A 22,283-nucleotide genomic window follows, 5' to 3' on the forward strand; every position below is an offset into this window, starting at 1 on the left:
AACTCTTTTGATGGTTTTCTCACAAAACATGTTGCATTATATAGTGAGTGTGCGCCTGCTGGTATTGGCCAACTGCTCACAGATACAATGCGGGTATAGCCTACATGATGAGATTATTAATGATGAGAAAATGTTATTTGTTAAATGGCAGGCCAAGCCTCGATGATCATGTCATGACCAGAATAAGACTCAATATGTATTGGAAAGGGAGATACCTTGTCTGTTGCAGAACTGAATGCATTCAACCAAAATGTGTCTTCTGCATTTATCACAACGCCATTTATCTCAACAGCAGAACAGCAGATTTTTCCACCTTGCCGGCTCGGGGATTCAAACCAGCAACCTTTCAGTTACTGGCCCAACGTTCTTAACGAGCTCATCGCCTTGCACTTTCACCACCCTGTGAAGTTCATCATAACTTATTTCATCTGTAGCTTAATAAACTGAAAGCTTTCCCAGTGCAGCTTGGCAGGGTCGTGTTTCAGAGGACATATGGTTCTCGACCTCTTCCGAGTCCGTACGAGAGTTGCAGCGATGGGACAAGACTGTAACTACCAATTGGATATCACAGAATTGGGGAGAAAAAGTCAAACGTGTGGAGTGTGACTCCAAGTTTACTTCGATATGATGGTTATTATATCAATATTTGCGCATAAAAGCATTTCAACCGACATTTCTCATATAATTAATTTCACTGACATCAAAAGATCTCACCTTGTCTAGTGTATTTTGTTTTGTCGACATTTGGAAAGTTTCCCGAAATGTTCTGTTTTCATCAGGCTTGTCATTAAATGTTTGTTGTTTGATCAAATCAAATCAAATGTATTTATATAGCCCTTCGTACATCAGCTGATATCTCAAAGTGCTGTACAGAAACCCAGCCTAAAACCCCAAACAGCAAGCAATGCAGGTGTAGAAGCACGGTGGTTAGGAAAAACTCCCTAGAAAGGCCAAAACCTAGGAAGAAACCTAGAGAAGAACCAGGCTATGTGGGGTGGCCAGTCCTCTTCTGGCTGTGCCGGGTAGAGATTATAGCAGAACATGGCCAAGATGTTCAAATGTTCATAAATGACCAGCATGGTCAAATAATAATAAGGTAGAACAGTTGAAACTGGAGCAGCAGCACTTCCAGGTGGACTGGGGACAGCAAGGAGTCATCATGTCAGGTAGTCCTGGGGCATGGTCCTAGGGCTCAGGTCCTCCGAGAGAGAGAAAGAAAGAGAATTAGAGAGAGCATATGTGGGGTGGCCAGTCCTCTTCCGGCTGTGCCGGGTGGAGATTATAACAGAACATGGCCAATATGTTCAAATGTTCATAAATGACCAGCATGGTCGAATAATAATAAGGTAGAACAGTTGAAACTGGAGCAGCAGCACGGCCAGGTGGACTGGGGACAGCAAGGAGTCATCATGTCAGGTAGTCCTGGGGCATGGTCCTAGGGCTCAGGTCCCCCGAGAGAGAGAAGGAGAGAATTAGAGAACGCACACTTAGATTCACACAGGACACCGAATTGGACAGGAGAAGTACTCCAGATATAACAAACTGACCCCAGCCCCCCGACACATAAACTACTGCAGCATAAATACTGGAGGCTGAGACAGGAGGGGTCAGGAGACACTGTGGCCCCACCCAAGGACACCCCCGGACAGGGCCAAACAGGAAGGATATAACCCCACCCACTTTGCCAAAGCACAGCCCCCACACCACTAGAGGGATATCTTCAACCACCAACTTACCATCCTGAGGCAAAGCTGAGTATAGCCCGCAAAGATCTCCGTCATGGCACAACCCAAGGGGGGGGGGGTGCCAACCCAGACAGGATGACCACATCAGTGAATCAACCCACTCAGGTGACGCACCCCTTCCAGGGACGGCATGAGAGAGCCCCAGTAAGCCATATTGGTTGGTTCCCACATGTACTTTGCTCGCATAAAAAGGTTGGATGATAACCTGGTTTATGTTAGCAAAAACCTTCTGAGAACCTTTGTAGCATGTTTTGTCGTTAGGGTAATATTCCATCAATGTCCCACCAAATATCACAGAACATGGTTGACATGTCCTCGGAATATAAGATATTAATGTTCTAAACACATTTCATGAGAACGTTGCAAGAATATTCATTTGTCTAGTTTTCTGAGGGTTAGGAGAATATTCCTTCTATCAACGTCCCAACAAACATACACAGAACATGGTTGCCATGTTCTCAGAACATAAGGTATGAATGGTCTAGACACATTTCATGGACATGTTGCAAGAACATTTCTGTGTATCAGTTGTCAGGACACTGCCTGAGGGTCCCAAAGAAATGTTTATAATAATTATTACACATCATGCCTTGTAACAGTTCACCTGATTGGTGAAACACTGATCCATTCATAGCTCTTTGTCTGTTGGGATACTTACACACAGTGCATACAATGTTTTCAACTTACATATTTGATGTACTTTGACATACATGATTACATTATGCATGTTCATTTATAAATGCATGTTCATTTGTAAAATGAAAGCACAATCCAGGCCCTGATTGGTGAACCACTGAACCATTCATAGCTCTTTGTCTATTGGCAAGGTCAGGAATACACACACACACACACACACAGCTTTTAACATACATGTTCGACAAGAGTAACAAGGTGTGATATGTAAACTTTTTTTCCTTGTATTAGTCATCTCAGGGATCCTACTTGAAAACATAACAGAGAAGCAATTTCCAGTTTTGCTCATCTCTAAACAGTAAATAAAGATGAAATCATAAAATGACATTAAAACTGTTTAGGACATCACTAAATACTTCATAATAACAAACCATATGTTAAAAGATGCAGAGTTGTCCTGTAAGACTCAAAACTAGCACCATTTATTTACATCCTTTAGGGGTAAAACATTTTCTGTCCCATTGGAGTACAGCTATATTTAATTGTCCAGGGGAGCAGTATGCCCAGTTAGTGCATTCTATTTTTTTTAAGGATCATGTTACCAGTTAATAAGATTGTGAAAGCTCAAATACATACACTTGCACATACACACATACACACACACTCTGCTGCTAATGTCAAAGCCTCTCCACTCGAACTCAGACACAGGAAATGAAGTGGTGTTGGCGGGGCATGGAGGAATGAGGTAGATGTGCAGGCTGATGAGAAGCAGGGTCTGGGCCTCAGAGACAGAAACACAAAGGAATCCTTGGGACATGTTTCCAAACCCTGGAAATAAATCCTTAGTTTTCTCAGTAGTGTGAAAAGGGTTCATTCCATAGAAGTAGAATGATTCATTCTCATTCAATGGTTCATTCACCACCTCACCTCCTGTCACCTCAGGTTAATACGTCATGGTAACGGTGACTGGGTTTCTGTATTTGTTGTTTCTGTTTGTTTGTGTCTGTAGGGGAAAGGACCTCCCCAGCTAACAAGAAATGTTCCCATAACTTTAGAGAATGTTCCTTTAAGAGTCTCATTAGGTTATTAACTAACATTTTCATAACAATGTTCCCATGATGTGCAAGGAATATTTACAAGAGACCATTGCCTGAATGTTAAGGGAACATTGTCTGAAGTTGTGGGAACGTTGGTTGTTAGATGGAAAGCTCCTTTCCCCTACAGACACAAACAAAACAGAAAAAACAAATACAGAAACTCAGTGTCCGTTACCATGACGCATTAACTTCTAAATCACAATACCTGAGGTGACATGAGGTGACATGTGGTGAATGAAACATATAATAAGAATTCATAAGTTTATGTCTATGGAATGAACCCTTTTTACACCACTGAGGAAATAAAGGATTTATTTCCAGTGTGTGGAAACATGTCCCTAGGATTCCTGTCCTCTGTGTTTCTGTCTCTGAGGCCCAGACCCTGAATCTCATCAACCTGCACATCCACCTCATTCCTCCATGCCCCGCCAACACCGCTTCATTTCCTGTGTCTGAGTTTGAGTGGAGAGGCTTTGACATTAGCAGCAGAGTGTGTGTATGTGTGCATGTATTTGAGCTTTCACAATCTTATTGACTGGTAACTTGATCCTTTCACAAAAGCACTCATTGGGCATACTGCTCCCATGAACAATTAAATGGCGCTGAACTCAAATGGGACAGAGAATGGTTAACTCCTAAATTACCTAACTAAATGGCGATCGTGTGCAGGAGGTTTTCTTTCACGTTTTCAAGTAGGATCAGTAGGATGACTAACACAATAAATTATGGACAGTCATTTTCAGCAATCTATATAACCCGTCTGTAGATTTCTGATCATATTAGAACTCCCTGCAATATGTTGTTTTGGTTGTCTTTGTCTAATAACATCTCTAAACATTTTAAATAGATGCTCAAACACCTACAGAATGATATTTATAGTCAGCTTACTCAAATATTTTGTATCTTGTTCAAGACTCAAATTCCCATGATTCCATTCTGCAAAACCACTCCCCCCATCACCAACCAAAGTTGCAGCTCTGGCAGCACTCGTGCCCTTTCCAAATAGCCTATGTTTTCATACTGAATTTCTTGTAACCATCATACTTTTATTAGTTCCAATAGGCCTCCATGGTCGTTGGATGGTTGCTTGGACAGTCGCTGAGGCTGTATTTGTCTGTAATTGTTGAAAACACTTTATTTCAGATGCAGTAGGATTAGCTACTTATTCAGCTAAACATTCTATTGAGAGAGAGAGCTTTTGTAATGATACCCATAATGTTCCCCTAAAGTTTTCTGTTAGTTTGAGGAACTTTCTATCTATGTTGGCAAAAACAAACTGAGAACCTTTTTAGCGTGTTTTGGCATTAGAGTTAGGAGAACATTCATGTCAAACAGAACATACCCAGAATGTAGTTGCCATGTTCTCAGAACACAAGATATGAATGTTCTAGATATGTTTCATGGAAATGTTGCAAGAACATTCATGTGTCCAGTTTTATGAGGGTTAGGAGAACATTCCATCAACGTCCCACCAAACATACAGTTTCATGTTTTATTAGTCGTATGCCACCATGTCTGTGTCATGTTTCCTGCCTGGTCTCATAGACTAGACGTGACATAGTAAATCCGGGTCACTCAAATTAGTATGATACAGTATGTTACATTTGGTATGGTTAGATAAGACATAAAATTACTTAAGCCAATATCAAAACTATGGTGGTTGGTCAGGGTGGATGGGTAAGCGTATAACGCAAATCTTTAGCAACCCAAAGGTATAACGTGGAACGTCTAGCTACCCAAAGGTTGTGTGTTCTAATCTCATCACAGACAACTTTAACTAATTAGCAACTTTGCAACTACTTACTACTTTTTAGCTACTTTGCAACTACTTACATGTTAGCTAACCCTTCCCCTAACCTGAACCCTTTAACCTAACTCCGAACCTTAACCCTAACCCCGAACCTTAACCCTAACCCCTAGCCTAGCTAAATCAGCCACCTAGTTAATATTGACGTTAGCCACCTAGCTAACGTTAGACACAACAAATTGGAATTGTTAATATATGATACGTTTTCCAAATTCATAGCATATTGTATGAATTGAAATTCATAACATATCATATGAAATGGATGATGTACATCCACAAATTAATACGTACCATATGATACGGAACATATCATACTATTTGGAGCGTTCTGAATTTATGTTCACTATGTTACGTCTACCACTGAGTCCAGGTTAATGTATTGCTCATTCTGACTTTATTCATCTTTGATTTTATTTACATATTTCAGCAATTTAAGGGCTTTCAGTATAGTTGTGTAATGCTGGTGGGACATGTCACTATGATCAATAAAAGTGTTTCTTGAGTGTAGCCTACTTTTAACAGAACTGAGATTTACTTCAAAGTGCATTCACCCTACTGCTTACAGCCTTACACCTATAAAGTTGTTTCAGATCTTCACAAGTGCCTATGGAGGAGGTGGTAGGGTATCTTCTGGACAGGACAGGGCCTAACTATACTCGTCCAATATGCATATGTCCTCGAGATATCCCTTATTGGGACAATCGTTGGTGCTGGTGGACTGGGTTCGAGATTCTTAGCAAAATATGTTAATGTAATTATTTGGCAACGTTTACAACACACATTTCTGATCTACTTAAAATTAGTTTCTCATTAGCTAGGTTTTCATCCAATTGCCAACAGATTTTCATGTGAATACTCTAAAATCTGCATAAAAACAATGAGCAAATTTTCCCAAAAAATAGGTATTTCTGTCAAATTTACTTGTTGGGGGTAAAAGGCTGTGCGTAATGACAAGTGCACATAAAAATAACTTATGTGGTAAAATTCCCATATATCCAATAAAAAAATACAAGTTATGGCTTTCCATGGCATGTTCAACTCTACTGATGGTTTTCTCACAAAAAAATGTTGCGGTATATAGCGAATTTGCCCACTCTGGTATTGGCAAGTGCACTCCAGCCAACTGGTCTGTCACGGTCTTCCTCCTCTTCGTCTGAAGAGGATAGGCGAGAAGGATCGGAGGACCAAAATGCGGCGTGGTTTGTGTTCATCTTGATATTTAATAAAGAAAACACTGAACACTGAAACACACTATACAAAAACAATAAACGAAATAACGACCGTGAAGCTAATGAGAACTGTGCTGACACAAGCAATCAACATAGACAATCACCCACAAACAAACAGTGAACCCTAGGCTACCTAAGTATGATTCTCAATCAGAGACAACTAATGACACCTGCCTCTGATTGAGAACCATACCAGGCGGAAACATACAAATCACAAAATCATAGAAAAACAAACATAGACTGCCCACCCCAACTCACGCCCTGACCATACTAAATAATGACAAAACAACGGAAATAAAGGTCAGAACGTGACATGGTCACAGATAGAGTGCGGGTATAGCCTACATCAGGTATTCACAAACTGGGTATGCGCAATGCCGTCAGGTGTACGCCAAATAAATAAATAAAATAAAAGTAAACACATTTTCAGACAGTACATTTATATTTTATATATATTTTCCATACATTTGGGTGATGTTTTTTTCTCGCCTGAGTAGCCTTGTTTCAATGCCAAAAAATAAAATCAAACCATCTAGTATTCAGAGAAATAACAACACAATGTCAAATACAGGTAGCCTAGTCAAATAATTAACATCCAATCACATTAACTGTTACTCTCTCGCGAGAAACTTTAACTCTTGTGCAGAAACTTAGAAACTAAACGTGACAATTTGAATAATAATTCACAGTATTTTTTTGAGCGAGAATAAAGTCGACTTTCGAGTAATAAGACATGTATAAAAGCAACAGATACCATCAATAAGAAGGGGCTAGAAGCGTCTTATATGGTGAGCTACCGAGTGGCTAGGAAAGGGAAACCCCTTGCTATTGTAGACTACTGAATGTCATCCTCTAGACTATAGTATAGACTACTGAATGTCATCCTCTAAACTATAGTATAGACTACTGAATGTCAACCCCTCTAGACTATAGTATAGACTAATGAATGAGGACTTAATTATTCCTCCTACTGCGAATATGGCTGGGACAATGCTTGGGGAAAAGGCCAAAAAAACTATACAGACAATGCCTTCGTCAAACAACACCGTTTCACGATGCATCAGTAACATGGCAGGAGATGTTTTGAAACAATTACTGCTTCGCATAAAAGGAAATTAATTATATGTGTTACAGCTGGATGAGTCAACAGACGTGGCGGGCCTGGCACAGCTCCTGGTATATGTCCGTTAAGTTTATGGGGGGTCAATTAAGGAAGACATCCTCTTCTGGTAACCACTGGAAACCAGGACAACATGAGAGGATATTTTAAAAGTATTGGAAAGCTTTGTGACATCAGATGGACTTTGGTGGTCAAGATGTGTTGATATCTGTACTGATGGCGCAAAAGCCATGACGGTTTTCCCGGTCTCCTGCTTTTGGCATTCTCCTTTTTCTAGTCCTCCTGGTTTTGACCGTTGCCTGTTTCTGGACTTTGTACCCACCTGCCTGACCATTCTGCTTGCCTTGACCACGAGCCTGTCTGCCACCCTGTACCTCCTGGACTCTGATCTGGTTTTGACCTTTTTGCCTGTCCACGATCATTCTCTTGCTTACCACCTTGGATGAATAAACATTGTAAGACTCCAACCATCTGCCTCCTGTGTCTGCATTTGGGTCTCGCCTTGTGCCTTGATACATGTATTTTCTGCACTATGCAATGATATGGGCAGCGACCATGTAACGCTTTTACAACATACAGAAGTGTGCTGGTTATCAAGGTGCAAAGTATTGACACGTTCTTTTTAAATTGAGAGACAAGCTTTAAGTTCTCTTTACTGACCATAATTTCACTTGTCTGACGAATTTCTCACACGACTGGCCTATCTGGGTGATGTTTTTTCTCGCTTGAATGATCTGAATCTAGGTTTACAGAGACTCTCCGCAACTATATTCAATGTGTGGGACGAAATTGAGGCTATGATAAGAAGTTGGAGCTCTTCTCTGTCTGCATTAACAAAGACAACACACAGGTCTTTCCATCATTGTATGATTTATTGTGGGCAAATGAACTCAAGCTTACAGAGAGTGTCAAATGTGATATAGCAAAGAACCTGTGTGAGCTGGATGCACAATTACGCAGGTACTTTCCCGAAACGGATGACACAAACAACTGGATTCGTTATTCCTTTCATGCCCTGGCTCCAGTCCACTTACCGATATCTGAACAAGAGAGCCTCATCGAAATTGCAACAAGCGGTTCTGTGAAAATTGAATTTAATCAGAAGCCACTGCCAAATTTCTGGATAGGGTTGCGCTCAGAGTTTCTTGCCTTGGCAAATCACGCTGTTAAGAAACTGATGCCCTTTGCAACCATGTATCTATGTGAGAGTGGATTCTCGGCCCTCACTAGCATTGAAAACTAAATACAGGCACAGACTTTGTGTGGAAAATTATTTCAGGCTGAGACTCTTCTATACAAACCAACATTGTAGAGTTATGTGCGTCCTTTCAAGCACACCCTTCTCATTAACCTGTGGTGAGTTATTTACAATTTGTGATGAACATATAAGGTTTATATGTAAGATGGCTAAATAAAGATTGATTATTATTATATTATTATTTGTCGTGTTGTGACAAAAACTCACACTCATTCTGATTTTTAATAAATGTATCGTATAGTGTGTGTGTGGCAGGCTTACAACGATGACAAAAAAATAACATTTAAGAGTGCGCTGACCCTGGTGCTAGTGGGGGTACGCAGCTGGACGTTGAATGTTTGAAGGGATACGGGACTATAAAAAGTTTAGGAACCGCTGGCCTACATGATTAAATTTTTATGGACAGAAGAGCTAGATTATTTGTATGTCAAATGACAGCCAATTATTGATCATCATGACCCTCAATATTTATTGGAAAGGAGCATCAAGATCATCACCTTGCACTTTCACCATCCTTTGAAGTTCATAATTTATTTAATCTGTAGCCTAATAAACTACGTGATTTCACGGACCCGAGTCGCAGTGGAAGGACCACACATGCCATCGCGTCACTTCGATATTATGGTTATTATATAAATATTTTGGCAGAAAAGCGTTTCCACCTCCATGGTCTTCATGGTGCTGCTTGCTTGGTGGTGCCCACTGCTTAGTGGTGTTGTAGACTCTGGGGCCTTTCAGAACAGGTGTTTATTTACTGAGATCATGTGACAGATCATGTGACACTTAGATTGCACACAGGTGGACTTTATTTAACTAATTATGTGACTTCTGAAGGTAATTGGTTGCACCAGATCTATTTAAGAGCTTCGTTGTGAAGGGGGTGAATACATATGCCCGCACCATTTTCCGTTAAAAAAAAGAAGTTTTTTAAACAAGTCATATTTTCCATTTCACTTCACCAATTTGGACCATTTTGTGTATGTCCATTACGTGAAACCCAAATAAAAATACATTTAAATTACACATTACAGCATATTTCATAAGTGAATATAAACTATATATAATATATTGAATAATTCATTTGTTTAGATTAAATATTCATAAATTAAGTAAATAACTCAACCCTGTCACAGGTTTTACAACCCCATTACAATGAATTTTTTTGCCTCAAAATGGCCTCTGCTCCTCATATGGCGAAGGACAGGGGACTACATGGTGTGCATGAAATTTATAGATAGTTTTTTTATGGATTAAAGCATAATTTTGATGAGTACTAGTTTTCCATCTTTATTTCATGTAACAAGGTTGAGATGGTCAGCCCGACGATCCCCATCCGACTTAAAAGATACATAAAAATACAGATATAAAATAATGTGATTACTTGCCTGTTTCTGTAGCATGCAGTTTAAAATTGTTGAATGATGTCACTTCCTGTTAATGATGGCACAAGGGTGGACTGACCATTTTTATTGGCGGAGTTTGGTTGGCGTGACGGGGTTGAGTGTAGGGACAGAGCTAAATTGTGTGATTTTAATGAATAATCATGCTGTCACGGCCTGATCTGTTTCACCTGTCCTTGTGCTTATCTCCACCCTCCTCCAGGTATCGCCCATCTGCATCTGGGTCTTACCTTGATTCCCGATACATGCCTTTATTTGATAAAAAATAGTTTCTCAGCAAAATAACACAAATGTATCTTTGCATTAATGGCAAAATATATTAATTAGGTGCATAATTTAATATTAATTTCCCAAGTAAAAATTAAGTGAAATGCCTGGGGGACATGACACAATTCTTAGTGTGATTTTTTAATAATAAAGTTTAAATTAATGCTATATTTATTTCAATTCATTTTACTGGACAATTTATATTTATATACAAAATCTTTTAACATTTTATTTTGGTGACCCAATAATATAATATATAAAAGTCAGAGGGACTGAAATATTACCCGAGCCCAAGAATGACCCATTTCTATATAGCTGAGCATCTAAAGAAGAACTCTATTGTTCAATTTGACATTAAGGAAATGGTCTCTTGGAAACATTCCTTCCACATAACGGGAACATTCCTATGAAAACATTAGTTAATGACCAAATTAGACTCTTAAGGAATCTCAAGTTGTGGGAATGATTGTTGTTAGCTGGGTAGCTAGCTAGCATTGCTAATGTTAGCACCAAAGATACAGTCTGGGAGACTAGGATTCCGTAATGATTTGCCTGCAAATTTGATAATAAATGTTGTGTTCTTCCAACAGGCCTTCTTGTTGTATAATCCCTGTCATTATTTCAGAGGGCACAGAAGCTGAAAAGCAAAGGAGGGGTTGCCAAGGGGGAGGGTGAGGTAGGCTCAGGTTATCAGGTGGAGAGCTGAAGAACAGAGGGTGCCTGTTCCGTTAGGAGTGAAGTCTCAGCCACACACACACACACCGTTAATCTATAATGAACAGAAATATAAATACAACATGTAAAATGTTGGTCCCATGTTTCATGAGCTGAAATAAAAGATTCCAGAAATATTCCAGATGCACAAAAAGCTTATTTCTCTCAAATTTTGTGTACAAATTTGTTTATATCCCTATTATTGAGCATGTCTCCTTTGCCAAGATAATCCATTCACCTGACAGGTGTGACATATCAAGAAGCAGATTAAACAAAATGATCATTACACAGGTGCACCTTGTGCTGGGGACAATTAAAGATGACTCTAAAAGGTGCAGTTTGTCACACAACACAATGCCACAGATGTCTCAAGCTTTGAGGGATGTGGAGGTCCTGGCTGGCGTGGTTACACATGGTCTGCGGTTGTGAGGTAAGTTGGACGTACTGCCAAATCCTCTAAAACGATATTGAAGGTGGCTTATGGTAGAGAAATTAACATTCAATTCTCTGGCAACAGCTCTGGTGGACATTCCAGCTCTGGTGGACAATTCTCATTTTAGAGAATTTGGCAGTACGTCCAACCGACCTCACAACCGCAGACCATGTGTAACCACGCCAGCCAGAACCTCCACATCCGACATCTTCACCTGTTGGATAGTCTGAGACCAGCCACCCAGACAGCTGATGAATCTGAGGAGTATTTCTGTCTGTAATAACGCCATTTTGTGGGGAAAAACTCATCATGATTGGCTGGGCCTGGCCCCCAAATGGGTGGGCCTATTCCCTCCCAGGCCCACACATGGCTGTGCCCCTGCCCAGTCCTGTGAAATCCATAGATTCACAGGAGGTTGGTGGCACCTTAATTGGATAGGACAGGCTCATAGTAATGTCTGTAATGGAATTAATGGAATGTTATTGAGCTCATCAAACACATGGTTTCCATGTGTCTGATACCATTACATTTACTCCATTCCAGCCATTATTATGAGCTGTCCTACCCTGTGCATAGATTACGGTCTAATTTATTTATTTAAATTCACTGATTTCCGTATATGAACTGTAAAATCGCTGCAATTATTGCGTGTTGTCTTTATATTTTTGTTCAGTATGTTATCAAATCATGTGCAGGAAATTGAAACCCCTCTTAAATGTATTTATAGAATATGTTTGACACTTTACACAGACTATGTACACCACGCTATCTACAAATCAAACAGAATGAATGGTCAAGAACAGAATATTATCAAAATTATAATATCATGCTGACAGTCTGTTCTTCCCTATCAGGGAGACGATTACCTTAATAAGAGACCTAAAAAGATATATTCATCCATCAATCTCAAGTTCAGGTGATTTAACACAATAGATAAACCAATGTGATGAGGGGCAGCCTATCCGCAGCCTCACCGGATTGACATAGCGGCCACAGAAGGTTTTGCACATTGTCGGGTTTTCACATGACAAAGGAACTGGCCAGATTTAATTCTTCTGACTTGTGCCGAAACAACATGCATATTTCTATTTTTTAAAGTCCTGCCTCTGTTACCATGCTTTTGATGTGTCCTGAGCTTTTTTGGTCCCTCCATGTTTGTAGCCAAAAGCAGTGACATCTAGTGGCTGATCTGACACAGTATACCAGCTGACAGCTGAAACATGAGATAGTTGACATTCATGCCTCAGTGTAGATCATTGTTGGGGAGATGTGAACTACAAGCAGTTGAACTAGTAATTTAACTACATTTTGCAGTAGCTTGGTACTAGTTGAACTAAAATCAAATCTTGGTAGTGTTTTCAGTATTTTATTACTTTTTTGTCATTTGGCAGTGTAGCTAACTACTGGAACTAAACTTTTTTTTAAATGAATACTTGGGTGAAGTAGGTAATACTTTCCTTTCTTTTTCAGTATCAGATCTGCCAAATTCTCACTTGAAACCAGTGGAGGCTACTGAGGGGAGAACGGCTCATAATAATGTCCGGAACGGAGTGAATGGAATGGCATCAAACACCTGGAAACCATGAGTTTGATGTACACTACCGGTCAAAGGTTTTAGAACATCTACATTGCAGAATAATAGTGAAGACATCAAAACTATGAAATAACACATATGGAATCATGCAGTAACCAAAAAAGTGTTAAACAAATCAAAATATATTTTATATTTGAGATTCTTCAAATAGCCACCCTTTGCCTTGATGACAGCTTTGCACAATCTTGGCATTCTCTCAACCAGCTTCATGAGGTAGTCACCTGGAATGCATTTCAATTAACAGGTGTGAAATCTTAAAAGTTAATTTGTGGAATTTCTTTCCTTCTTAATGCGTTTGAGCCAATCAGTAGTGTTGTGACAAGGTACAGGTTATACAGAAGACAGCCCTATTTGGTAAAAGTCCATATTATGGCAAGAACAGCTCAAATAAGCAAAGAGAAATTACAGTCCAACATTACAGACATGAAGGTCAGTCAATACAGAACACACAAGTGTAGTCACAAAAACCATCACGCGCTATGATGAAATTGGCTCTCATGAGGATCGCCATAGGAATGGAAGACCCAGAGTTTCCTCTGCTGCAGAGGATTTGTTCAATAGAGTTACTGTACCAGCCTCAGAAATTTTAGCCGAAATAAATGCTTAACAGAGTTGAAGTAACAGACACATCTCAACATCAATTGTTCAGAGGAGATGGTGTGAATCAGGCCTTCATTTTTTTAAATTGTATATTTTTTGTTTGACCTATATTTAAATAGGCAAGTCAATTCAGGTCGAACTGCTACAAAGAAACTACTAAAGGACACCAATACTAAGAAGAGACTTGCTTGGGCCAAGAAACACAAGCTATGGACATTAGATTGGTGAAAATCTGTCCTTTGGTCTGATGAGTACAAACTTGAGATTTTCAGTTCCAACCACCGTGTCTTTGTGAGACGCGGTGTGGGTGAATGGATGATCTCTGCATGTGTGTATTTCCCACCGTAAAGCGTGAAGAAGGAGGTGTTATCGTGTGGGGGTGCTTTGCTGATGACACTGTCTGTGATTTATTTAGAATTCAGGGCACACTTAACCAGCATGGCTACCACAGCATTCTGCAGCGACGCGCCATCCCATCTGGTTTGGGTGTAGTGGGACTATCATTTGCTTTTCAACTGGACAATGACCCAACACACCTCCAGGCTGTGTAAGGGCTTTTGACCAAGGAGACTGATGGTGTGCTGCATCAGATGACCTGGCCTCCACAATCACCCTCAACCCAAATGAGATGGTTTGGGATGAGTTGGAGCGCAGAGTGAAGGAAAAGCAGCCAACAAGTGCTCAGCATATGTGGGAACTCCTTCAAGACTGCTTGAAAAGCATTCCAGGTGAAGCTGGTTGAGAGAATGCCAAGAGTGTGCAAAGCTGTCATCAAGGCGAAGGGTGGCTATTTGAAGAATCTCAAATGTAAAATATATTTAGATTTGTTTAAAACTTTTTGGGTTACTCAAATCAAATCAAATTTTATTGGTCACATACACATGGTTAGCAGATGTTATTGCGAGTGTAGTGAAATACTTGTGCTTCTAGTTTTGACAGTGCAATAATATCTAACAGGTAATCTAACAATTCCACAACAACCACCTAATACACACACATCTAAGTAAAGGGATGGAATAAGAATATGTACATGTAAATGTATGGATGAGCAATACCAAACTGCATAGGGAAGATGCAATAGCTGGTATTAAATACAGTATATACAGATGGGATGAGTAATGCAATATATGTAAACATCATTAATAAAGTGGCATTAATAAAGTGTCTAGTGATCCGTTTGTTAGAGTGGCCAATGATTTCAAGTATGTATGTAGGCAGCAGCCTCTCTGTGTTAGTGATGGCTGTTTAACAGTCTGATAGCCTTGAGATAGAAGCTATTTTCCAGCGTCTCGGTCCCAGCTTTGATGCACCTGCACTGACCTCACCTTCTGGATGGTAGGTAGCGGGGTGAACAGGAGGTGGCTCGGGTGGTTGTTGTCCTTGATGATCTTTTTAGCCTTTCTGTGACATCGGGTGCTGTAGGTGTCTTGGAGGGCAGGTAGTTTGCCCCTGGTGATGCATTGTGCAGACAGCACCACCCTTTGGAGAGCCCTGCGGATGTGGGCGGTGCAGTTGCCATACCGGGCGGTGAGACAGGCAGTGGATGCTCTCGATTGTGCATCTGTAAAAGTTTGTGAGGGTTTTAGGTGACAAGTCAAATTCCTTCAGCCTCCTGAGGTTGAAGAGGTGCTATTGCGCCTTCTTCACCATACTGTCTGTGTGGGTGGACCATTTCAGTTTGGCCGTGATGTGTACGGCGAGGAACCACACTGTCTGTGTGAGTGGACCATTTCAGTTTGTCCGTGATGTGTACGCCGAGGAACTTAAAACTTTCCTCCTTCTCCACTGCTGTCCCTTTCCTGAAGTCCACGATCATCTCCTTTGTTTTGTTGACGTTGAGTGAGAGGTTGTTTTCCTGACACCACACTCCGAGTGCCCTCACCTCCTCCGTGTAGGCTGTCTCATCGCTGTTGGTGATCAAGCCTACTACTGTTGTGTCGTCTGCAAACTTGATGATCAAGTTGGAGGCATGCATGGCCATGCAGTCATGGGTAAACAGGCTGTACAGGAGGGGGCTGAGCACAGACCCTTGTGGGGCCCCAGTGTTGAGGATCAGCGAAGTGGAGACATTGTTTCCTACCTTCACCACCTGGGGACGGTCCATCAAGAAGTCCAGGACCCAATTGCACAGGGCAGGGTTGAGACCCAGGGCCTAAAGCTTAATGATGCGCTTGAAGGGTACTAATGGTGTTAAATGCGGAGCTGTAGTCAATGATCAGCATTCTTACATAGGTATTCCTATGTAAGAATGCTGTGTGCAGTGTGTGCAGTGTGTGTAGTGTGATGGCGATTGCATCGTCTGTGGACCTATTGGGGCGGCATGCAAATTGCAGTGGGTCTAGGGTGTCAGGTAAGGTGGAGGTGATATGATCCTTGACTAGTCTCTCAAAGCACTTCATGATGACTGAAGTGAGTGCTACGGGGCGATAGTCATACATTTCAGTTACCTTTGCCTTCTTGAGTACAGGAACAATGGTGGCCATCTTGAAGCATGTGGGAACAGCAGACTAGGATAGGGAGAGATTGAATATGTCTGTAAACACACCAGGCAACTGGTCTGCGCATGCTCTGAGGACGCGGCAAGGAATGCCGTCTGGGCTGGCAGTCTTGCGAGGGTTAACACGTATAAATGTCTTACTCACGTTGGCCACGGAGAAGGAGAACCCACAGTCCTTGGAGGGGGCCGCGTCGGGGCACTGTGTTATCCTCAAAGCGGGCGAAGAAGGTATTTTGTTTGTCTGGAAGCAAGACGTCAGTGTCCGTGACGTGGCTGATTTTATTTTTGTAGTCCGTGATTGTCTGTAGACCCTGCCACATATGTCTCATGTCTGAGCCATTGAATTGCGACTCCACTTTGTCCCTATACTGACATTTCGCTTGTTAGATTGTCTTGTGGAGGGAAAACGACACTGTTAGTATTCGGCCATAATCCCGGTCTTCTTTCCAAGGTTAAATGCAGAGTTTTGCGCTTTCAGTTTTGTGCAAATGCTGCCATCTATCCACGGTTTCCAGTTAAGGTAGGTTTTAATAGTCACAGTGAGTACAACATCTCCTATGCACTTCCTTATCAGCGTATAAATCTATATTATTCTCTGAGACTATCCGGAACATGTCCCACTCTACGTGATCAAAATAATCTTGAAGCGTGGATTCCGATTGGTCAGACCAGTGTTGAATGGTCCTTGTAACAGGTACATCCTGTTTGAGTTTAGTGAGTAAAATACTCGGAAGCAGTGAGTGGTGTGCGCACCTCCAAGTCCGACCAGTAGGCCGCTCCTTCTACCTCTCCTGCGTCGACGTTGTTTTGGGTCAGCCTCTGGAACCAGTTTGAATACCTTGGGTGGTTCGAACATAGTATCCACTTTGGGTAAGTCGTAATCCTGGTCATAGTGCTAGTAAGTTGATGTCGCTCTGATATACAATAGTTCTTCCTGGCTGTATGTAATAACACTTAAGATTTTCTGGGCTAGCAATGTAAGAAATAATACATAAAAAATAAATACTGCCCAGTCTCCTAAGGACTAGAAGCGAGGCGACCCTCTCTGTCGGTGCCATCTTGCCTGTACTACATGATTCCATATGTGTTATTTCATAGTTTTAATGTCTTAACTATTATTCTACAATGTAGAAAATAGTACAAATAAAGAAAAACCCTTGAATGAGTAGGTGTTCTAAAACTTACGACCGGTAGGGTTTTATACCATTCCACTGATTCCGCTCCAGTCCTTACCATAAGCCCGTTCTCCCCAATTAAGGTGCTTAAAACATAGTTTTGTGTTTAATAGGCTAAATTACACATTCTGTTTGACATCTGACTTCAGAGTGATCTGTACTTGTAATTTGTAATCTATGACATTTCAGAATTAGATATGATAATTTATCACGAAGTTGTCTGGATGTAGTAAACTACTTTTTCAAAATAACTTTAGTTAAGTAAACTAGATTTTTCTTAAGGGTAGCTTTAGTGTAGCTTAACATCTTCCAGTGTGAAGTAATTGGTAGCTTGGTAAACTATATTTTCAGAGTAGCTTCCCCAACACTGATGTACGTACATGTAAACAGATGTCATGTGCTGTGTGCCAGACAATACCCTTCGGCTGAGAAAAGATTAGGGCAGTTAGAGAGGGCACATGAGGTGAAATGGGATGACACATGACAAATAGGGTGAAGAGTGAAGGACAAGTGTTGCGTAACGAGACGGTGACGAAGGGGGGTAAAACAACAGTATTCCCACTTGCTCCACAGGGTGAGACTCTGCCCTGGCTTGGCTGTTGACCGTGCTCCATCTGTGCCTGGCTGTGAGAAAACTCCAGGCTAGACTGCAGGAGCTCTGGAGCCTGCACTGTGAAGCCAGCAGGCAGGGCTGTCATGACAGAACACCTGGAGAAACACAGAGGGACCAATCAATTCTAGTTGTACTCAAATTTGTTTAGACTGTGGAGGTCACTAATCACGTTCTGTTTCCCTACTCTGTCTCTCACACATGATCAAACAGAAACGCACATAATGTGACACACACAAATATGTATGGTCATATTTCTTATGTTTTGTTTCGCTTGCCATTTTATAGGGCCATCCCTTGTATCGTTTTCTAGGACTATTTGCATTTAAAGTAATGGATATGATTACTGCCGATAGGGGAAGCTGTGGCATCAATGGGGAGCTTTACTGAGATCGTGAGGTCTTGGAGTTTTCTTTGAGAATGCCTACTACTTAACACTACTAACGTTTCTCCGTCTCGTCATTTTACCCTGTTAATTCAGGTATGTAATGTGTAAAAATGCAATATGACTCTCAAAATATTGAGGCAACATGGTTAACCACATAGTCCATGAGTTTGGTAATGTTTGAAGACAATTGAAAGGAGTTTTAACCGAGTGAAAAACTAGTTGGTGTTTTTCCCATTGTAAGTAATGGAGGTTGGCTAGGTTCTAATGGTTTACATGTAAGAGAAGGGATTAAATATTTTTTTATTTTACCTTTATTTAACTAGGCAAGTCAGTTAAGAAACTATTCTTATGGTGTCCTGAACTTTTTGTACTTTTTTTCAACAACATTTTTTAAACTATTTGTTTTATTTTCTATGAACAAAGGCTCAGCTTAGTTCAGGTAATATATGTAAATATGTGATGTCACTATAAAATGTGTTAAAGTTTTAATATTTGTACGAAAACAGTGTTTAACAGTTCGCTAGCTTGATGCTAACCAAATGTAGCTTGGCTAAGTGCTAGCTAGCTCTAGAGTAGATGGTTTCAGTCAGTGTTAGCTTACACGTTAATTGGTTTATAATGTAATGGTTGAAGCATTGGTTAGCACAGGCCTCCAGTAATTTATAGCTTTTTCGAAATTGACACTGATAGTCCAGTGAGTTATATATAATGTGAATGTGTGGTGATCATTTTTGAACCTGAGAACTTTTATTTTTTTGATACTGGAATATGAAATGTGAAGATTTAATACTACAATAGAATTGTAATGGATAATTGATGTTGACAACAAAAAAGGATTACCAAAAGAGAACAATATATTAAATCTTGGAGAATGCCAACTACTGAATCCTACTAACGTCTCTCTGTCTCATCATTTTACCCTGTTAATTCAGGTTTTTATCTGCTGATCATGTCTCAGTCCAAGGCGTGTAACAATAACAACACAAAAATGGGACATACAAAGGCCACGCTATATCATTAACAGTGGGGCCTGCCCCATGCATAAGCAACATAAGCATTCGCTTATGGTACCAGATCTCTATGGGGCCCCCAACCCCACAAAAACGTTTGTGTGTGTGTGTGTGTGTGTGTGTGGGTGTGGGGGGAGGGGGGGGGGACTTTCCGTCGGGGTCTCAACTTACAATTGAGAGTAAGAATAGTAAAATACACCAGGTGCAATTTCACTTTTGTGATGTCAGCCACTCAATTAGCTGATAACTAGCCATGTTAATTTTTTTGATTGGTAGTTAGTCTAGCCAACTATCTAAACTTGTAGTAATCATGTCCGAATACTGACCGGCCATGCAGGGCACATGCCCAGGGGCCATGACCACCAGGGGGCCCACATTGATTTTGTTAGTCACTCTCAGATATCATATTAACATGGCATAAGTCATGGCAAAATGTGTTGAAATGTAGGAATTGAACTTTAAAGGCCCTAGCCAGAGGGCAATGGCCCTGATTTCGATGTAATTCCTTTCCAATAGCAGAATTTCTCATTAAGGTTCCACCTCCGAAGAATGATGCAGGCTGCTTAAACATATTCATGAATTGGGGGTGGAAACATTGTGGTGATTTCCACGTGGAGTGCAGAAATAACAAGTAGGGCACTGACAGCTGTCAGTGTGGCTAGCTAGCATGCTAACCTTATGTAGCTAGCTGATGTTATATGTTGTTTCTACACTGTATTCAAAGATTAGCCAGCTGACTAGGCTACTGTATGGGTGATTCTGGAGTTCTATTTGTCATAAGTATTTGGGAAAACTTTGCCACAGCTGGATAGGGGAAACCAGTATATTTGACTTTGCCATTTATCGTTATCTCCAAAGTTGTGGCATGTTACATAAATAATGGCCACGAATCCGCCATAGAGATATAAAGAATAAGATGAAGCTCCGGTAATATGAATAGCTGTAGCGATGTACGCTGAGAGTCGGGAAGCAAGTTCAGGGAGTGAATGCAGTTAATTAATAAATGAACAAAACAAGAAACACAAACAGCGCACCGACATGAAACAGGAACAGTAACAATGACGACTGGGGAAGGAACCAAAGGGAGTGACCTATAAAGGGCAGGTAATCAAGGAGGTGATGGAATCCAGGTGAGTGTTATTATGCGCGTAACGATGGTGACAAGTGTGTGCCATAACGAGCAGCCTGGTGACCCAGAGGCTGAGAGGGAGCACACATGACAGTACCCCCTCCCCGACGCGCGGCTCCAGCCGCAGGACGCTGACCAAAAGACGATCCCAGAGATCAGGGGAGGACCGGTCACCTCTGCAGAGGCACGGGAAATCTGATGAACCAGCTGAGACACATGAGCCTGAGGAGCTGAAGGAAGCAGGGGAGCCTGGCAATCCGGCTGAGGCATGAAAACCCAACGAGCCGCTGTGGCGGGGGAGCCTGGTGATCCGGCTGAGGCACGAGAGCCTGACCAGCCGGGCAGAGGCATGAGAACCTGTAACGATTCCTGGACCCGATGTCATTTACACTGACACAAAAAACACTCCCTGATGCTTTCCTTGGGTTGGGCTTTCATGCCTCAGCCGGATCGCCAGGCTCCCCTGCTTCCTCCGGCTCGCCATGCTCTCATGCGTTAACCGGAACTCCAGGCTCCCGTGCATCAGCAGGGGAGACCGGCCTGCTCCTGATCCCCGGGATTGTCCCATTGGTTGGCATCCTACAGCTGGAGCTGAATGCGCCAGGGAGGGGGTACTGTCATGAATGTTCTCTCTCCGGCGCTCTAGGTCACCATGCTCCCGCATCTCAGCTGGACTGACAGGTTTCCCGTGCCTCAGCAGAGGTGACCGGTCTGCTCCTGATCCCTAGGATCGTCATTTTGGTCGGCGTCCTGCGGCTGGAGCCACGCGTCAGGGAGGGGGCACTGTCACGTGTGCTCCCTCTCCGGCCTCTAGGTCACCAGGCTGCTTGTTACGGTGCACACCTGTCACCATCGATACGCTCATCTGGACTCTATCACTTCACTGATTACCTTCCCTATATATGTCACTCCCTTTGGTTCCTTCCCCAGGCATCATTGTTTCTGTTTCTGTGACATATCTGTGCGTTGTTCGTGTTTTCTTGTTTTGTATTATGTTAGGCTCATGCCATGGTTGTCACAGCTAAGGGAAGTGAAATGATAGGCAACAATGACTTTGCTCATGGGGCACTCCGTAAATTATATGTAACAATACCCTGAGTATATTGGACACGAAACGAAACACCGGGGTTGCAAAAAGCAAACATATTACACACAATTTTACCATTTATAAAAGGGTCATATATATTTTTTTATACAGACTATTTCACATCTGCTCCTGCTACCACCCCTAGTGGTCATCCGGTGTCTGCTTGACCTGCAGCCATTCACCTTGTTCTCTCGCTCTCTCTCTCCCTTTCTGTTGGTGTGTGTGTGATTGTGTGCTGGAGTCAGAGCCGATTCCTACCAGCTACAACTCATTCCATTATCAAGACTTCTACAAATACTCAGTTCTGTCACTTCCACTCTGCCAGATCATGATCTCTGCTCAGTCAGTTTATGCTTCTAGTCATTATTATTATTATTGTGATTCTAGATCCTATTACCCTGCTGTACCTGTTTCCCTGCTTGGCGCTGTTTATCCTCTCACTGCAGTTTTGCAGCCCTGACTCTGTCTCCTGTTCCACATCTCACCACCC

Source organism: Oncorhynchus masou, chromosome 31 (assembly GCF_036934945.1).
Source record: "Oncorhynchus masou masou isolate Uvic2021 chromosome 31, UVic_Omas_1.1, whole genome shotgun sequence".
Taxonomy (NCBI): domain Eukaryota; kingdom Metazoa; phylum Chordata; class Actinopteri; order Salmoniformes; family Salmonidae; genus Oncorhynchus; species Oncorhynchus masou.